This window comes from Pithys albifrons, chromosome 1 (genome assembly GCF_047495875.1).
Source record: "Pithys albifrons albifrons isolate INPA30051 chromosome 1, PitAlb_v1, whole genome shotgun sequence".
NCBI lineage: Eukaryota > Metazoa > Chordata > Aves > Passeriformes > Thamnophilidae > Pithys > Pithys albifrons.
The window spans coordinates 71,230,004-71,246,792 of NC_092458.1; positions in this window are offsets into that span (position 1 = coordinate 71,230,004).

Consider the following 16,789-nt stretch of genomic DNA (forward strand, 5'->3'; position numbering starts at 1 on the left):
GAGGGGGATGCCGGCAGAAGGGGATGCCGGCGCGGGAAATCGTGAGAGGCTGTTAAAGCGTGACTTTTACAAAGAAGAGTGGGAGCAGAAAGGAAACACCGGGGTAGGTGTGGAGGAACCAGATCGGCAGGTTGGAAGAGGGGCAGGGAGCCGAAGGGAAGATGCCCGGTGCGGTGGGAGCTGGGCAGGCCAACCCGCAGAGGGACAAATGCCAGGTGGTAATTAATGATGGGCTGGGCAAGAGGCAGAACGGAAAAGGGGAGTTAGCAATGCAGATATCCCCAGAGAGAACCATCTAAACTGCCTAGAGAAAAGGCATGAGCCTGGAAGTAACATGGGCATACACTCCTTTTTTCCCAGTGGAACAAACTGTATGTATTGGGCCTTAGCAAAAGTGCCTTTAACCCACAATAATATAACAGTTCTATCAGTAGGGATGCCTGTGCCAGATAAATCTCTTTGCCCCCCTGGGATCTTCAGCTTGTTATGATAAATCTGCTGAGCAATAGATTCCTCAGTTTTCTTTTAAAGTCTCAGAACCACATGGGATAACAAACAATAAGTGTCCTCAGCATTACAGTAAAATAAAAGGAAATCTTTGGACTTCTGGTAAACAGAATTGCAGCAGCCTGAGAACCCAGCAGAGCAGGCTGGGAGAGCTGGGAAGTAGGTTGTTGCTGGCAGAAGGTCAACAGCACTTGGATACTGATCAGAATGAGCACTTTGATAGTGAAAAGGACAGGGAGAGGAGATGGGTGTCATTTTTTTTCTCACACCCTGTTTTCCTCTGTTAGTGTCAGGCACAAAAGCAGCTAAAACCCTAACTGCCCATGGCTGGTTAGGGGCATGTCTGAAACCACATTTCTCTTGTAACTCTGTGGAGCAATTTGTTTTGATGAGTATTTTCATTGCCTGAATCTGGTTTTGTTACTGCAATGTGTTACTTGGTCACCAGTGTATATTTCCCTGGTAGGCCTGGGTAGAACTTGCAGTTCCACAGTGTGGATGAGTGAGATCAAGGGCACCTTGGTCCCTCACCTGATCAAGAGCAGGGTGAAGTCAAAAGAGGGGTTGCTTGCATTGCTCAGGAGATTATGTCTCCCAGCCCCAAAATGAGTTTGTCTGGGATATGGATGGATGGGTGGCCCTGTGGTACGGATCCAGATGGCCCTAGAACCTTCCAGCAGAGACTAGGCCTGGCAGTCCAGAAGCTGTAAAAGGCACAGCCAGCAGCTGCCAGAGGGATTTATTTTGCTATGCATGCTGAGCTGAAGCTGCAAGATGCTGCCTGCTCCAAGAATCTGGACTCTCCAGGGACTTTTTGGGCTGGCCAGTCAGCCCCTGGGACTTAGTGTTCTGTGTCTGCATGTGTCTCTGAGTGTGTTCCCTCCTGAATACTGCACATTTCTCCCTTGTACTTTCACCATCTCTTTTTCTTAAAATAAACTGAACATAGTTTGTACTTGACAAGTTGCTCCTTTGAGTAACAATTAAAACAAAACAATGTTAACTTAGACAAATGAACCTTCATAAGGCTAAAATCGGTCAATTTCTTGCAGTTCTGCATGGGATGTGATTACAAGTGATTCCTGGGGATCTTTTCTAAGTATTCTGAAAAAGTGGCACTTAGATACAAGAAGTATTTGCATGTGAAACAGAGGTTTGAAGTATGTGGCTCAGTAATGGGGCATCAGTAGCTCTGATGTTTGCTGAATATGAATAGGGTAAAATTTTAAGTGGACTTTGATCAGTATATAATACTTAGATCCTGCATGGATCACCACCCTGGCTAACACCCATAGGTCTTCAAAGTGTCGAGTATGTGCTGTCTGGTTAGATGCACAGCAGATTGCTGTCCTTTGCACATCTGGGCTGAAAGAACCTCACATTAATGAGTTACACAGCTCATTAAATTCCTAACAGGTGAGCAAACTCAATTTGCCTGCGGCATTTGCACTTGAACTAAATATGTTTGTAAATATTTTCAGGCTTCCACAGTGTGGTCTGTCATTGTAAGCTTGTCATTGTAGAAAGACAGTGGTATATAAATTCACATCCCTCAAGCACAGCCTTAAACCTTCATTTGTGATCCTTTGAGTGTCATATCTTAAATGCTACTGAGGCAGCCTGCATTTGTATTGTCTGTTGGGAAGAAGGTGGGTGAATTTTATGTCCAAGACACTCAGTTTTTTTCATTTACCAGTGAATACAGAGGCCCTGACAGCATGCAGTCCATCACAAAGATATCTGACTAGTAGTCAGAAGTGATCAAAAATGGGTACACTTTGAGGAGACGGGATCGTTAAAGCAGAGTGGTTAAAGCAGCAACATGAACCTTTCCTTCAGAGAGTTTCTACTACTTGTGCATTGGCAGCTTCAATCTGCTCTTCCCAGACAGAGTGAAGCAAGCCTAAATTCTGGGAATTAATAAAAGAGCCAAACAACCTCAAACTTTCAAATCTACTCCAGTCTTAGCTAGATGACTGCACTAAGCTGTAAATCTGAGATGTTGCAACCTAATCATTTCTTGTGACATTTTTGACCTGGCATGGATTTTTCTCAACCACCGGTGAGCGGGTAGGTTACCAGGGGCTGCAGAGATCCCAGCACTCCTGAACAATGTGCACACATGCTTACAGAGAAATTTAGAGAAGTGCAGATGAAAATAATCAAGTCTCAACCCCAGGCAGCCTGAGATGAGAAACTATGCTTTCTGTGCTACCCAAGAACCTAAGAGAACAGAAGGACCAGTCTGGACCAAGGTGTCATCCATTCCTGTTTTAATTACCTAGGCTATAGGTCTGGAGGCTGATACAGCTACTTATTTTATCACAGAGCAAGTTTCAATAAATACAAACTATTGTTTTTTTGCTGCAAGCTATCTTATTTTTGATAGAGCAGTACTGGAGGTGGAATACTCCCTTACTAAAGAACAATGACTTTCCTTCATCTAAGATGTGATCAAGCCAGATAGGTTTTTCATCATGGTGGGAAGGACATGTCTTAAATGACAACCTCCTAGAAGACGTCCTTGTTTGATAAGGATGTTTTCAGATAAATATGAAAAAACATCAGTATAAACATTGGGAAAAAAGCAACAGCTGAGTAATCAGAATCCATGAATGGATCTATACAAATAAACAAACAAATATCTACTTACAGAACCACTTTGTTTATTAGGCATTAAAATGACTCTGTGGAGGTGATGCAAGTGAAATTACTCCACAGCAGAATGAGCTCACAGAGGTAGTTAGTGAAGAAAAGAAACACCCAGCTGGGACAAGAAAAATTTCTCCTGACTGCTCAGACCTGATCTTCCAGAAATACCTACAGCACAATTTCAAAGACGAGCCTGGGAAATAAAAGAATATAAAAATCAAGGACTGAGTATTTAATCAATAAATAGTTTAAAACCATTAAATATTTTTATACTTTTCCTCACATCTTATCAACTCTAAAGCCATCCCTGTTCCACACCAGTAAACGACATCTGCCTGGGCTGTAGGCCCATCATTGTCTCACCCCTCTTTGCCAACTATCTCCTCCCTAAAAATGTTAGTATTATTATGTAATACTGTACTCATAGCATATGGCAGTTAAATGCCTCCCTGACATCCGATCCCATCAGATCTCGGAAGCTAAGCAGGGTCAGCCCCAGATTAGTACTTGGATGGGAGACCTCCTCGGAAGTGCTGGGTGCTGTAGGTTCTAGTCCTGAGGACTTCACTGTCACTGTCCAAGCTTGCTCGGCCGTGGCAGATGAACCTCAGGACTTAAACGGTGGGGCCAGTTCTGTGCACGCTGTGCCTCACCTAAAAAATGCACTGCACAGGCTGGAAGGGCACACCCACGTGGGGAGAGCCCTTCTCAAATCTGCATTCGCAAAGCTGAGACACACACACACACACACACACACACACACACACACACACACACACACACACACATAGCAATGACTCCCAGCTTGATCTTTGCTGTGCCTGGTTCAGACACACTACAAGAAATGTATTTTCCTCCCAAACAGCCATGTATTCCAGGGGCAATAGATGGTATGTAGCTCTGCAAAATCTTGTCATCTTAGACACCCAAGATGGCATCTTAGACAATCACAGTTACAGAAGCCCATCTAATTTAGTAAAGTGTCAGGCAAACACAGCAGCATGCAACCCGCTCCACTAAAATACTGAACTGAATTTTTGCACGTTGACATTTCAGGGATAATGCCTAAGCTGCTCAAGAATCTGCATTTAGGCAGGATTAGATTGCCTTTATGTGAAATTAAGAACCTAACCCAAAATGGCAATTTATTCTACTGTCTAAAACAAGTGAAATATTTGTTTTTCTTTTTTTGTAATTTTTCAGTCTTACATCTCATTCTTCCATTTGTCATTTGGAATGATTCCTTCTGGGATTATATGCCTTCTTTGCTCTGATGAAGTCCACCTCCTACCTCTCTTTTCTGTTTTGGAAAGGCTGATGTGTGAAATGATATAGATTTCCACTAACAAAGGATGGTCTTTGAGATTTGTGCCATGGACCTTTTGAGCAGGTTGATCAGAGAGGTATTTTTTCCTGCAAGTATTTAATCTCTGAAGGAACCCAATCCTATAATTCATATCCCACTATCATGGTTATCTGTTTTTCACAGATTCCCACTTTTGCCAAGATGCAATCTCTGATAATTTCTTAAGAGGTGTATTATTTTTAATTGCTGTCACAAACATAATTGCTGAGCTGCTACCTCAGGACAGGCAGACAAGTCTATCTGCACTATTTGCAAACATTAAACAAAGAACTTCCCTGTATGGTAAGTTCCACTGAGTTTAATCTGTCTGGAAGAATCACCCAGACAAATGAGCTTTGATAACATCTGCCAAGTTTGAACGGGCTAGATTAATTCACTATGAGCTGGAAGCACAGGTTAATGTTTCTTTTCTTGTACATTATTTGGATGGGAGGCCTGGAGAATTATAGAAACTGTGGTGGCAACTATTGGCTGCAGGGATAGAGGATGTCAAAAACATTTGGCTTCAGGCTGTGTGATTAGAAGAGCCATTGCCAGTTTATGTCAGTGATTTAATCTGAAAGGTATTAAATTGTTATGATGATAGCCCTTTGGAAGTGACCACCATACACAGTCAAGCCATACCATGTAGAAGCTGGAGCCCAAGAACTGCAATGCAGAGAAACTCGATTGTCATCCATAGAGCCAGCACGTCAACCAGTCAGAATGAGTGACCTGTTCCTCCGGGATTACCGGTATGGGCCTGGTCTAAATTAGACTGGTGGGGTTAAAGCTCTGATCTGTGTTTGCAGAACGGGAATCATTATCCACTTATCCATCCTCTCAGGCAAACTGCATATCACTGAGTACATTATCACACCGCCCCATCTCCTCGTGATCATGGGATGCACAGTGTAGATCAGAGATGACTTTCATTCAAAAAACAGTGACAGCTGCCCTGCATCCCTACTTCTGGTGCACAGGCTGGTCTTAGGATTTGCAGCTAGAAGTAGATCCCATTGTCTTTCTTCCAGAATGCCATTCCCTATGCTTCCAGTTGAAGCCCCACCTTGTTTAGACACTAGAGGTAGACTGAGGGAATTTAGGACAGGAAGTCGTCCCTCTGTCCATGGGAATTTAAAGCCCTTTAAACTGAACAGAATATCTTATAAATTTAAAAGACTGCCTCTGCTTAAAAAGAATGCATCTCATGAGGATATTTAGAACAAAGAAGATGTTTGTAGAAGGGAATCAGTAGATATTAATGGAGGAAATTTTCACAGTAAATGAAATTGTCAGAAGGGGTTAGATACTTAAAAGACTATGGTCACAGAGCTATTCAGGGACCTTTTAATCCAAGGAACGGCAGAAAGTGAACCTAAATGAGAACGGAGTTCACAGACCTTCAGGTTATGTGACTGACGGCTCATTTGCTTGAATACAAAGGAGCAGAGACACAATGGCAGGCAGGAGAACCCCCAAAATGGCACCCACAGCCATTTTTCATGGTTTTTCAAGGGCTGAAACAGGGGAGCCACCAGCCCTGTGGGTTGGGGGGACAATCCCAGCAGAGTCAATGGAAGACACTCCTCATCAATCCCATTACAGACTCAGAGAGAATTACCACCTACAGGAGCATGAGACTCACCATGGGAAGTTGGAAAGAAGATTGGGCTCGTATAAGACTTACTTTTTAGGGAGAGGATCAAAGAGAGGGGGAGGGAAAGATCAAATTGGATTGGGGAGGAAGATGTGTGGAAAAATACAGGAGAAAGGAGATAAAAGGAGCTGGACATACATAAACAGGCTACTGGTTAGTATGCTCATGTTGAAGGACAGTGAGGGCCAGGGCTTTTACCAGCGAGGGCTCCATCCCTGGTAGGAAATGGTTTTGATATGCTCACAAGGATATGAATAGCCAACCTGTGCCAATGATCATCAAGAAATGGAAAAGCATCCAGAAGTAACTGAAGCAAAAACTGGAAAATAACAACAAATCACAGAACAAGTGGTGTAATTACTAATGAGAGATCTCATCCTGTAACTAAGGACGTGGAAGGGTACTGAGGTAGCTGGAGGGGGCTGAAAAAAGACACTAGAGAGGAAGGACCTATGATCCTGCTTCAGGATACAGGACCGTCTCTGCAACCTCTGAATTCAGGGAGCATATAAGAGCAAGGGAAATCCAAGATACACCCACAATGCTGTGCTAGGATGTCAGACTGTGGCTGGAACAACCACACTGACCTATCCATGATCCCTTCAGGATTGCACCATCTCTCCTGCAGAGTGAGGAGGAGCTTATGAAAAGAACCCATGATGTCAGCCTGCCCAACTGCTGTCCTTCACTGCACCATCTCTTCCAAGGCACAGGAAGTCACATAATTTGTAAAATTTCATGTATCTGTCTCTTAAACAGAATCAACACATTGGGGAAGCAGTGGCAGTGATGAGTTCTGTGGGAAGGTCCCAGTCACACCAGACACAGCCAGGCTCCACCTAACCCAGCCCAGGTCACAGTTGAGCACATCAGCCAGACTGGTGGTGTGTCTGAGCCACCAGATGGGCCTGTAGCTCCTCTGAAACAGACGTGTTTAAAAAAGGGCAGCAAGAACCAGCATCAGAAAAGAAAAGTGACCAGGCTGGAGGACGAGGATAGAGAAAGCCAGGCCTGAGCCAAGCCCATGAGGCATGAGTCTAATGGGACTGCTTGCTGATGCAGGAACCACCATGCACTGACCCCAATCTCTGCACTGCCTGTTACCTCAACAAAGGGACTGACTGCAATTTACAGTATGAGGGGACAGGAGAACAGGAGAGGGGAGAGGTGTGCAGAGTGAAGAAGGGTGTTTTTTTATGAGGGTTTGTACTGCACTGAAGAACTAGCTCCCTGAACATCCTCCTAGGAGGGTTTCGCTTCCACAGCTCCTTCTGAGTCATTTCATGTTATTGTCAGGAATATGACATCCCCCAAACTAAACTGATCATTGAAATATGGACAAGCCTTACACCAGTGAAGTCCTGATCTTCATCCCACAAGCTACTAATTCAATCAGAATTCAGCAGATCTTCTGACTTCGTGAATGAAAATCGACACTATTATCAACACATCAAACTCTCACCCTAACACTTCTCTGAAATGTCTCAAATACCATTTGAATATCTTTGCTCTCAGTTCTTCTGTTCTTATGCCCCAGAATGTGTCTGCGTTCAAAAGGAAAGCTCTCTGATTTTGCAGGAATCAGTCAAAGATGTTCAGGGATTCTCAGTGTTCTAATCCTGGAATGCTGACACTCACATGCATGTTGTTCTCTTTATATCTACTGAAGGATATGGCGTTGAAGGAAAGGAAGCTCCTTGAAGATGTCTTTTATGCCACGGCAGCCAGAGCTTGCAAGCCTCATTATCCACTGGAGGGCAGTGAAAGGCTGAGGAAACCTGAGGTGAGACTGAGAATGCTTCTGCCTAAATACAGCCCCTAAACAGAGAGAACCCATCCTGGGGGGACTGCAGCCCATGAAGGAATCTCTCCAGGAGCAGGAACTACACTGAAGGGAATTACAGTCTGGGGAGGAATCCACGCTGGGGTAGTTGAAATGCATACGAAACAGGGAGTGCCAAATAAAAAACCACTACACACTGATGTCAATCTCCTGTGCTGCCTGGTGCCTTGCTGAAGCGAGTGACTGTAATGTTGGGCAAAAGCAAGCAGAGGGAGGAGTAGAAAGGGGGCAAGAGAGGTGTCTAGAATGCAGCTGAAATGTTTCTCAAGGCATTTAATTTTTATCTTGTTACTCAGTACCCCTGAATCAGTAAATAAAAAATATATAATTTGCAAAAAAAAAAATCAGTGAAATTTCCAAGCATGAGATTGCTTTCCCACAACAAGTGGACAGACTAGAACAGTTTAAAAAATTAAGACTTAATTTCTTAAGATTATGCTTCTGTTTTGGAGCTAGACTGGCTGCAAAGGTGTCATTTGGTGCAGATTGTGAATTCTTGAGCTAAGAGCTGCTCTGGAATGGTTTCTAGCAAATTCAGATCTTAGAAGAAAGACTAGAGAACAAATCTTGATGGCAGCAAGAGTGAGAAGCTCTTGTGTTTTGTTTTTGCAGATAAGGAGGTATAAAAGACCTGTTGTGGTGTGAGGTCCATCTAGGCCATTATGTTTTCTGAGATTGTAGGTGAAAGTATGTTCACACTGGCAAATGTGATGGGGAACACTGGATCCACCTTCAAAGACATCATACTCTACACTGAGATCTTACTTGAGGCCACAAGAAAAAGACAATTACTGTTGTACTGATCTTTGTAAAGTTCACTTTGTGAAGTGTGATTTGAGCAAGGACAGATGAAATAAATTTGGATTGAGGGAGGATGATGCTTTTTTGGAGAAGGCTGAGTACTGTGAAGGGGTGTATATCAGTGTGTGCACACCTGCAAATATCAAGTTGGATTAGCTGATGAGATGAATAAGAGGCTTGGAAGCCATATATTGGAGCTGCCATAGGCCTAAGCTGGATACTAGGCAGACCAGAGTGGTCTGACAGTCGACTTCCGGAGCAACCAAGAGGGCCAAGCCAATCACTAGAGAGGCTGTGAGGTCGGGTGACAACTGAGTCCCATCTGCTTGTATATGTCTCTGAGCATGAGTCAAGGGCACACAAGAAGATCCAGGGACAGTTACTGGGGGAATCCACAGTGCATATGTGTAGATGTTGGCCTCTGTGGGGTCATGCCAAGAAAACTGGAATGTCCAGGGTCAATTACTGGACAGAGTACATGAGTACCTGAACTGTGCACATTCCATGGCCTATTTTCCATAAAGATATGTATGCATTCCATAATTAAAAACAATCTTTAACTGCCAAAAAGGAGGGATGATTAGGATGTTTGTACTTCTGTTTGTGTGGTCAGCTGTGGATATATACATATACACAGTGTACAGCATCCCTGGTACTGTTGAGAATATAGGCAATAGTCCACCTGAGTACTGACTGCATCTGGTAACATGGAACTGTATCAGCCTGGCCTCTCTTGGGCTACCAGCTTCAGCAATCCTCAAGCCAAACAGTTTCTCTCACAGTAGAGAAAGAGGCTCTAGCATTTGCAGATGACTGACTCTGCACAAACTACACCACTCCAATGCTAGAAATAGATGCACCCAAGCCTCTATTCAGATGAGTATTTGTCTGTATTGCATGTACAACAGCCATTTAATCCACCAACAAAAAGTCACTGTGCATGCAGTGCAGCAGAAATTTGCTGAAACTCCAACTCACAAAATTTATTTACAGTGTGGAAGTGCAGGGACAGAATTTGTAATTTTAACTAACCCAAGTAATTAAATAAAGATCTCTGAAACATGTCCAACATCCTCACAGTCCTTAAAATATATCTATGCCATAAAACAAAGGTATGACATCTGTTACATGCAATGTTTCCATGTGTGTCCTCTGGGTGTGCTATTGATTTGGCAGAACTCACATCTTAACATTTAGAGGATGACAATGAATGTTAAAGATTTTCCTGAATAAGCAATCAATGAAACTACTTTTTCTTCTTTAAAGCATATGCTATGGTCTGGCATGCTGAATAAAGGCAATATATATATACAGAGGAAATTGCTCTTTACTCTTTAAAAATCAAACATTACCAAAGAAATAGTTAATATTTACCCAGAATGTCAGAGAGTGCTTTTAACAGATGAGCATTTGCCTTCACCCCTCCTCCACCCCTGTGATTGTTATAGAAACTTTAGAATAGAATAGAACTATTTCAGTTGGAAGGAACATACAATGATCATCCAGTCCAACTGCCTGATCAATTCAGAACTGACCAAGTTAAAGCATGTTATTAAGGGCATTGTGCAAATGCCTCTAAAACACTGTCAGGTTTAAAGCATCCACCACCTCTCCAGGAAGCCTGTTTCAGTGTTTGACCACCCTCTCAGTATGTCCAGTCTGAACCTCTTCTGGCACAGCTTTGAACCATTTCCACACATCCTGCTGCTGGATAACATGGAGAAGAGCTCAGCACTTCCCTCTCAACTTCCCTTCCTCAGGAATCTGTAGAGAAAGATGAGATTGTCACTCAGACTCCTTTTCTCCAAAGTAGATGAGCCCATTCAAGGACCTTCCCATTCTTCTTGAATTCTGGGGCCCAGAACTGCACAAAGTACTCAAGGTGAGGCTGCATCAGTGCTAAATCACCTCTAAACCAAATGCTCCAATCTATCTAGATTCCTCTGCAAGGTCTCTTGGCCCTTAAGAGAGTCAACAGCACTGCTCAGTCTGGTATCATCATCAAACCTGCTAATGGTGCATTCAGCTCCTGCATCCAGATCACTGATAAATATATTGAACAGAACTGGCTCTCAAACTGATCCCTGAGGAACACCACTAGTGTCACTCTGCCCTCCAGCCAGTTCTTCACCCAGTGAACCATGAATCTGCTCATCTCACAGCTGAACAACTTGCCCAGAAGAATGCTATGGGGAACAGTATCAGAAAACATCCTGAAATCCAGAAAAACTATGACCACTGCCTTCCCTTCATCCACTAGGCAGGTGACCTTATAATAGAGGGATATCAAATTAGTTAAAAAGGAATTTTCCTTTGTGAACCCATATTGACTGTGCCTGATGATTGCATTTTTCTTTAAATGACTTTCAACAAAACCCAGTATAATCTACCACATAATTTTTCCAAGAACTGAGGTTAGACTAACAGGTCTGTACTTCCCTGAGTCTTTCTTCACATATTTTTTGTAGATGGGAGCAACATCCAGTCAGAAGGGATCTCCCCAGACTCCCAAGACCTTTGGCAGATGAATGAGAGGGGTCCTGCCATAACATCTGCTAGCTCCTTCAGAACTCTGGGATGAATCTCTTCAGACCCCATGGACTTGTGAGCATTCACATGGTAAAGCTGGTCCCTTACAATTTCAGTGTTCACAAATGGAAAGTCTCTGTTCCCACACTCATGGTCCTCTGATTCAGGGAACCAGACAGCCCAAGGGGCTGAGGACAAAAAAAATATTTGAATACCTCTGTTTTAACTCCATCCCTATTAGTGTGATGACCATTTTCAGCAAGTATCAGTCCAATGTTCTCTTTAGATCTCCTCTTGCTAATGACATACTTTAAAAAGTCCTTCTTGTTATTTGAAACAACACTGGCTGATCTTTGGCCTTTCACGTCTTCTCCCTGCGTAAATGAATGACAGCTCTAGGCTTTCCTCTTCTTAATTACCACTGAAGTCTACCACACTGTATCACAAGGGGATGCCCTCCACCTGCTGCCATGAGGGGAGTCCTAGGCCTTTGCAGGGGGCAGTGGGAAGGGAGGGGGGAAAAACCTGCACTTCTGAAAACATGTAAAAAGTTCAAGCACAACTTTTTAAAAACAAGCATTATCTGGTGCCAAGGTGGCAAAGAAGGCCAATTGGGTAGCATTCCTGTGCAAGCCTTCATGATGGTCCTGAAGTGTGGCTAGATCCAAGTTTGAGTTCAGAAGTATATTGTACAGTCATGGCAGTCACTCTGAATTTATACTACTCTAACTCAAATAAAAGTCTGGTTTGTGATTTCTAAATTGCAGAATGCCTCATTCTTTATTTGGGTAAGGATCTGGCTTACTTATAGGTAAATGGGAAGATGTGTGAGTTCCAGATGGGTCAAAACACAATTAAGTACATATTTGACTACAAATTTAGGATGTTCTTTTTCTTAACTATGCATTGTCTGAGATATTATACTGTTTACAACTCCAGGAAGTACAATGATCTTTTCATAATGTAAAAATAATCAAGAATTGTTTGAAAAAGTTTTAGCTCACTGTTAATGCAATGTAGGTGACAGGACTTCATTCCTTAGCACGCTGAGACAATTGAACAACCATTGATTCATACTGGTTATAGAATCAGAAGGTATCTTGGAAGTGGTCACTGTAACCTGAGGTGTCATGCATGGTGTGACTGCTGAAGTTATGGCTGATATCACTGATTTGGAGGGCAATGGTGACAAGGAGTTTAGTGGTATCAGTGGGCTGAGTGGTCGTGGTGGACTAAGAGATACTGGTGGATCAAGTGGTTGCTGTGGAGGGGAGTACCTGAGAAATTTGCATGTCAAAGAGACATCATACAGAAAAGAAATGTAAACAAAGGAAACAGGGCAACAACAAAAATGACAGTTTTCATAAAGTAGTGGCTTTGTAATAGAATCATGCAAGTGATTCCCATAAAGGAACATAGCACTTCTTCTTTCACAGATGTAACATGAGTTTTGTGGCATGGGAAATTACATTTATCATACCCAAACAGAACAACAAAGCAACAATCATAGTACTCTGTTACATGGGTATTCAGTCTTGGATACCAATTCTTTGCCTGTGCATTTCCTGTGGGAAAGCCTAACTTGTAGTTTCCAGAACTTAACACTAGTTAAGGAAAAGTTGTAAGAAAAAGACCAAATAAAATTCTGGTCAGTGTTATAATTTGCAAATTTATCGCTACCTTACATTGCCATAGAGGATATAAAAACCTGAAAGGTAGAGAACACTTTATCATGAGGCAGCTAAGCTTTCAGATAAGAACATAATTTTGTGAACTCTCTCCCAACAAAAGTCTAAGAATAATTCAACATAACACAGATAAAAAGAATTCTATGATCAATCTTAGTCCTAATGGAATCATAATAGACAGAGGAATTACTAAAACTACCCAGTTACATTTCTTAGTAAAAAATGTTTAGGAAAGCACTTCAACACATGAAGTTAAATGGGTAGTTAATATTTTCCTAACCTGGCAACTAAGCCCTGCAAATGTTTGGAAGACTAATACTTTCTTAACACTCATATTGAAACAAAAAAGCAAGCAAGCAAATGTGAATTAATATTGCTTAATTTGAGCTAATTCATGAGAACAATGAAACAATTTCTGTTTGAATGTATATTAAACCATTGGTTCAAAATGTCTTCCAATATCTTCCCACATGGTGAAAGTTCAACTAAACAATCAAGGCACAGCTTGCATCATTTACTCATTAGTGCCTTGCCAAGATTAAAACAGAGAGTGGAATGCAGTTCCACAGGTCTGGTTGACACCTAACCTCTTTAATTTTTATTCTACTTTTACAAAACATTTTCCTCTCTCTTCTCACTTAAAGTGTTTAGGAACTGTTCAGGATAAAAACTCAAAGATCTAAACTGGAACATGGATGAAAGACCAGACATATTTGGAAAAAACCCCTCCAAATACTGAAAAAGAATGTTCTTGAGAAAATATAATTATTTTTCTGAGAAGGAATTGATATCAGTCATGAGCATATGATTTCACTAAAATTTCTTCAAGCAGGAAATTTTGATGAAATGGCTTTTGTACATGTAGGAATTATAGAAACAAAAAGAATTTAAAGCTGTTTACTTCTGCATTATTTATATAGCTTTCTAGTATCTACAGTATCTTTCAGTATGTAAAATAATTTTATTTATTAAAATGTCTAGTACTACTTGTGTTTTGTTGGATTGCCAAAAACTAAAAGGAAGAAAAAACTCATTTGATCTTATTTCTATATTGAAGCTGATACTCAATTTCTACTTTTTCTTGTGTAACACCTAATATGCTTTTACAGAATGCTTTTCCTCCAAGTATGATTTAAAATGTTGGAAGGCATGTGTTTGGCTTAGGAATAAAGTCTATCCTAAGTAGATAGCCTTTTTTCAATGTCGACATGAACACAAAAATAATAGAATAGAAGAATGAACAGATCAGTAAGAGAATGTAAAATTTCAGGAAGGTCCTGGCAGAAACCATATTTCTGAGACCAAATGCTAAAACTGCTGAAATCACCACAATAAGCATTGCTGTGCTCAGGTTTGGGGTCTCCAGTGCAAGAAAGAAAATGCCACATAGGAAAGTGTCCAACGGAGTTCATGAAGGTGGTCAGGGGTCTGCGGAATATGACAATGAAGGAGGACCTAAGGGAACATGGAGAGGAGAAGGCTAGGGGGAATCTTTTTGCAGTTTTCTGACTAGATAAAAGAATTTATGTATTTATTTATTTGTTGTAGTATGAAGATACTTAGACAGTGGAATAACAGCCCAGAGAATTGTGAAATCTTCAGCTTTGAAGATATTCAAGCTTAACAGGACATGACCCTGAACAACCTGCTCAAGCTGACCCTGCTTTAAGCAAGGGGTTGGGCTAGATGGCTTCCTGAAGCTGTTCTGCAATTCCATGAATATTTTTTGATAAACCCTAAGTTCCCTGTATTAATAATACTGCATTGATGCAGCCTAAGTCTGCAACACTGCAAATACAATTGGATGAACTGCTTGTGTGTCAGGTTAAACTGTCTTCCAATTATACTAGTTGATTTAACAAAAAATTTCTTCTGACTGGAATCCACGATTTGTTTGTGGTGGGTCATCACAATGCTGCCTTAGATGTTCTTACCTACAACTTTTCACCAAGGTGTGAAGGAAAAGTAACAGTACCAGTAAGGTGCAAAAACAATCATGAAAAGACTGTCCCAACAATTCTGTTAGGATGGGAGTAGAGACAGGGGTCTCATCTACCTGTAAAATATTATCATACCCTTAACCTGTTTTTGTCAGGGTCTCTTCTCAGTCCTAGTTTATATATAAGTGGTAGATTTAAAGATACAGAATACAGCACAAAATCTGGCATTCACATCCATGCAGGGAATTTTGGATTCTGGCCTTCGCCATGGTGAGTTTAGTCTTGACGATTATGACCATATCTCATCACAGACAAGCAAGTAATATGAAATGAATACTACACTCTCTTAATTAATAAAGACGTCAGAATGGCAAGTTTTTCCATTAAATTTACACTGATCATAGAATCATAGAATCGATTGGGTTGGAAATGACCTCTGAGATCACCCAGTCCAACCCTTGGTCCAACTTCAGTCCATTTACCAGATCATGGCACTCAGTGCCATGTCCAATCTCAGTTTAGAAACCCCCAGGGATGGTGAATCCACCACCTCTCTGGGCAGGCCATTCCAATGCCTGATTACTCTCTCTGGAAAGAATTTTTTCCTGATCTCCAACTTAAATTTCCCCTGGCAGAGCTTGAGCCCGTGCCCCCTTGTCCTATTGCTGAGTGCCTGGGAGAAGAGACCAACCTCCACCTGGCTAGAACTTCCCTTCAGGTTGTTCTAGACAGTGATGAGGTCACCTCTGAGCCTCCTCTTCTCCAGGCTAAACACCCCCAGCTCCCTCAGCCTCTCCCCATAGGGCTTATGCTCCAGTCCCTTCACCAGCCTTGTGGCTCTTCTCTGGACCCGCTCCAGCACCTCAATATCCTTCCTGATTGTACTTTTCCTGTAATACCAAGGTTGTAGGCAGTGTCACAGGGTATCCTGATTAAAAAAATGGGATCAGTGTAGTAACCAGACTATTTTGTTAGTGATTTTCTTTTAAAAACCAAAATTCCTAATCTGGTTATATTCAAAATAGGGTGTGAGCACAGCTAAAGTGTGCTTTGCCAAGAAGAACCCAATCCTGACAAAATGGATCTGCATCAGAGCTGCTCTTGTTGCCCCAAACCTTTAGCCCCTTACCTCTGCCTTTGCACTGGAACTGGAAGTCTTCTCCATGATACGAATATAATCCAGAGAGGTAGGTCAAGAGAACACTGATGTTTTTTAATAAAAACACGTCAACCTCCCAAATCCCAAGATATTTTCTTATGGCTCAACCAGATTCAGGGGCAATCTCTGTAGGATTAGATGGATACAAGGGAAGAGGCAGGGCCATACAGTGGAATGCTCAGCACAGTGGTCCATCCAAGAACAGGAAAGCCAGTTCCACCCAGAAGGTTTGACCCCCAACATCCCATCCCAGTGCAGGGCAGGGTGCTGGATTATCAGGTCCCAGGCCTATAGTGCAGGCCAGAATACCCATGCTGTGTGCTTTGCCCGGTCTGACAGAAGTGCAGACAAGTACACACCCATGACCCCCACAAATTCGAACTGCCAGGAATTTCTCCCTACAAAACAAAACACAAAGTCTTCACAAACTTTGGGAATATTTATTGGATTGTAATTCCTAAATAACATGGAAAGCTTCCAGACAGGGTTGTACCCCAGTCTGTATAGAGGAAACTCTAGGCAATTTGCTGGGTCTTTTCGAATATTACTTTCATAGACATCAGTGGCATCAACTGAAAATGCCCAAACTCTTCTGTTTAGTCAAAAAAGCAGAAGATACCTCTTAAAAAGAACTTATTGTAGGCTGCAGCTGCACAATCAGAGGT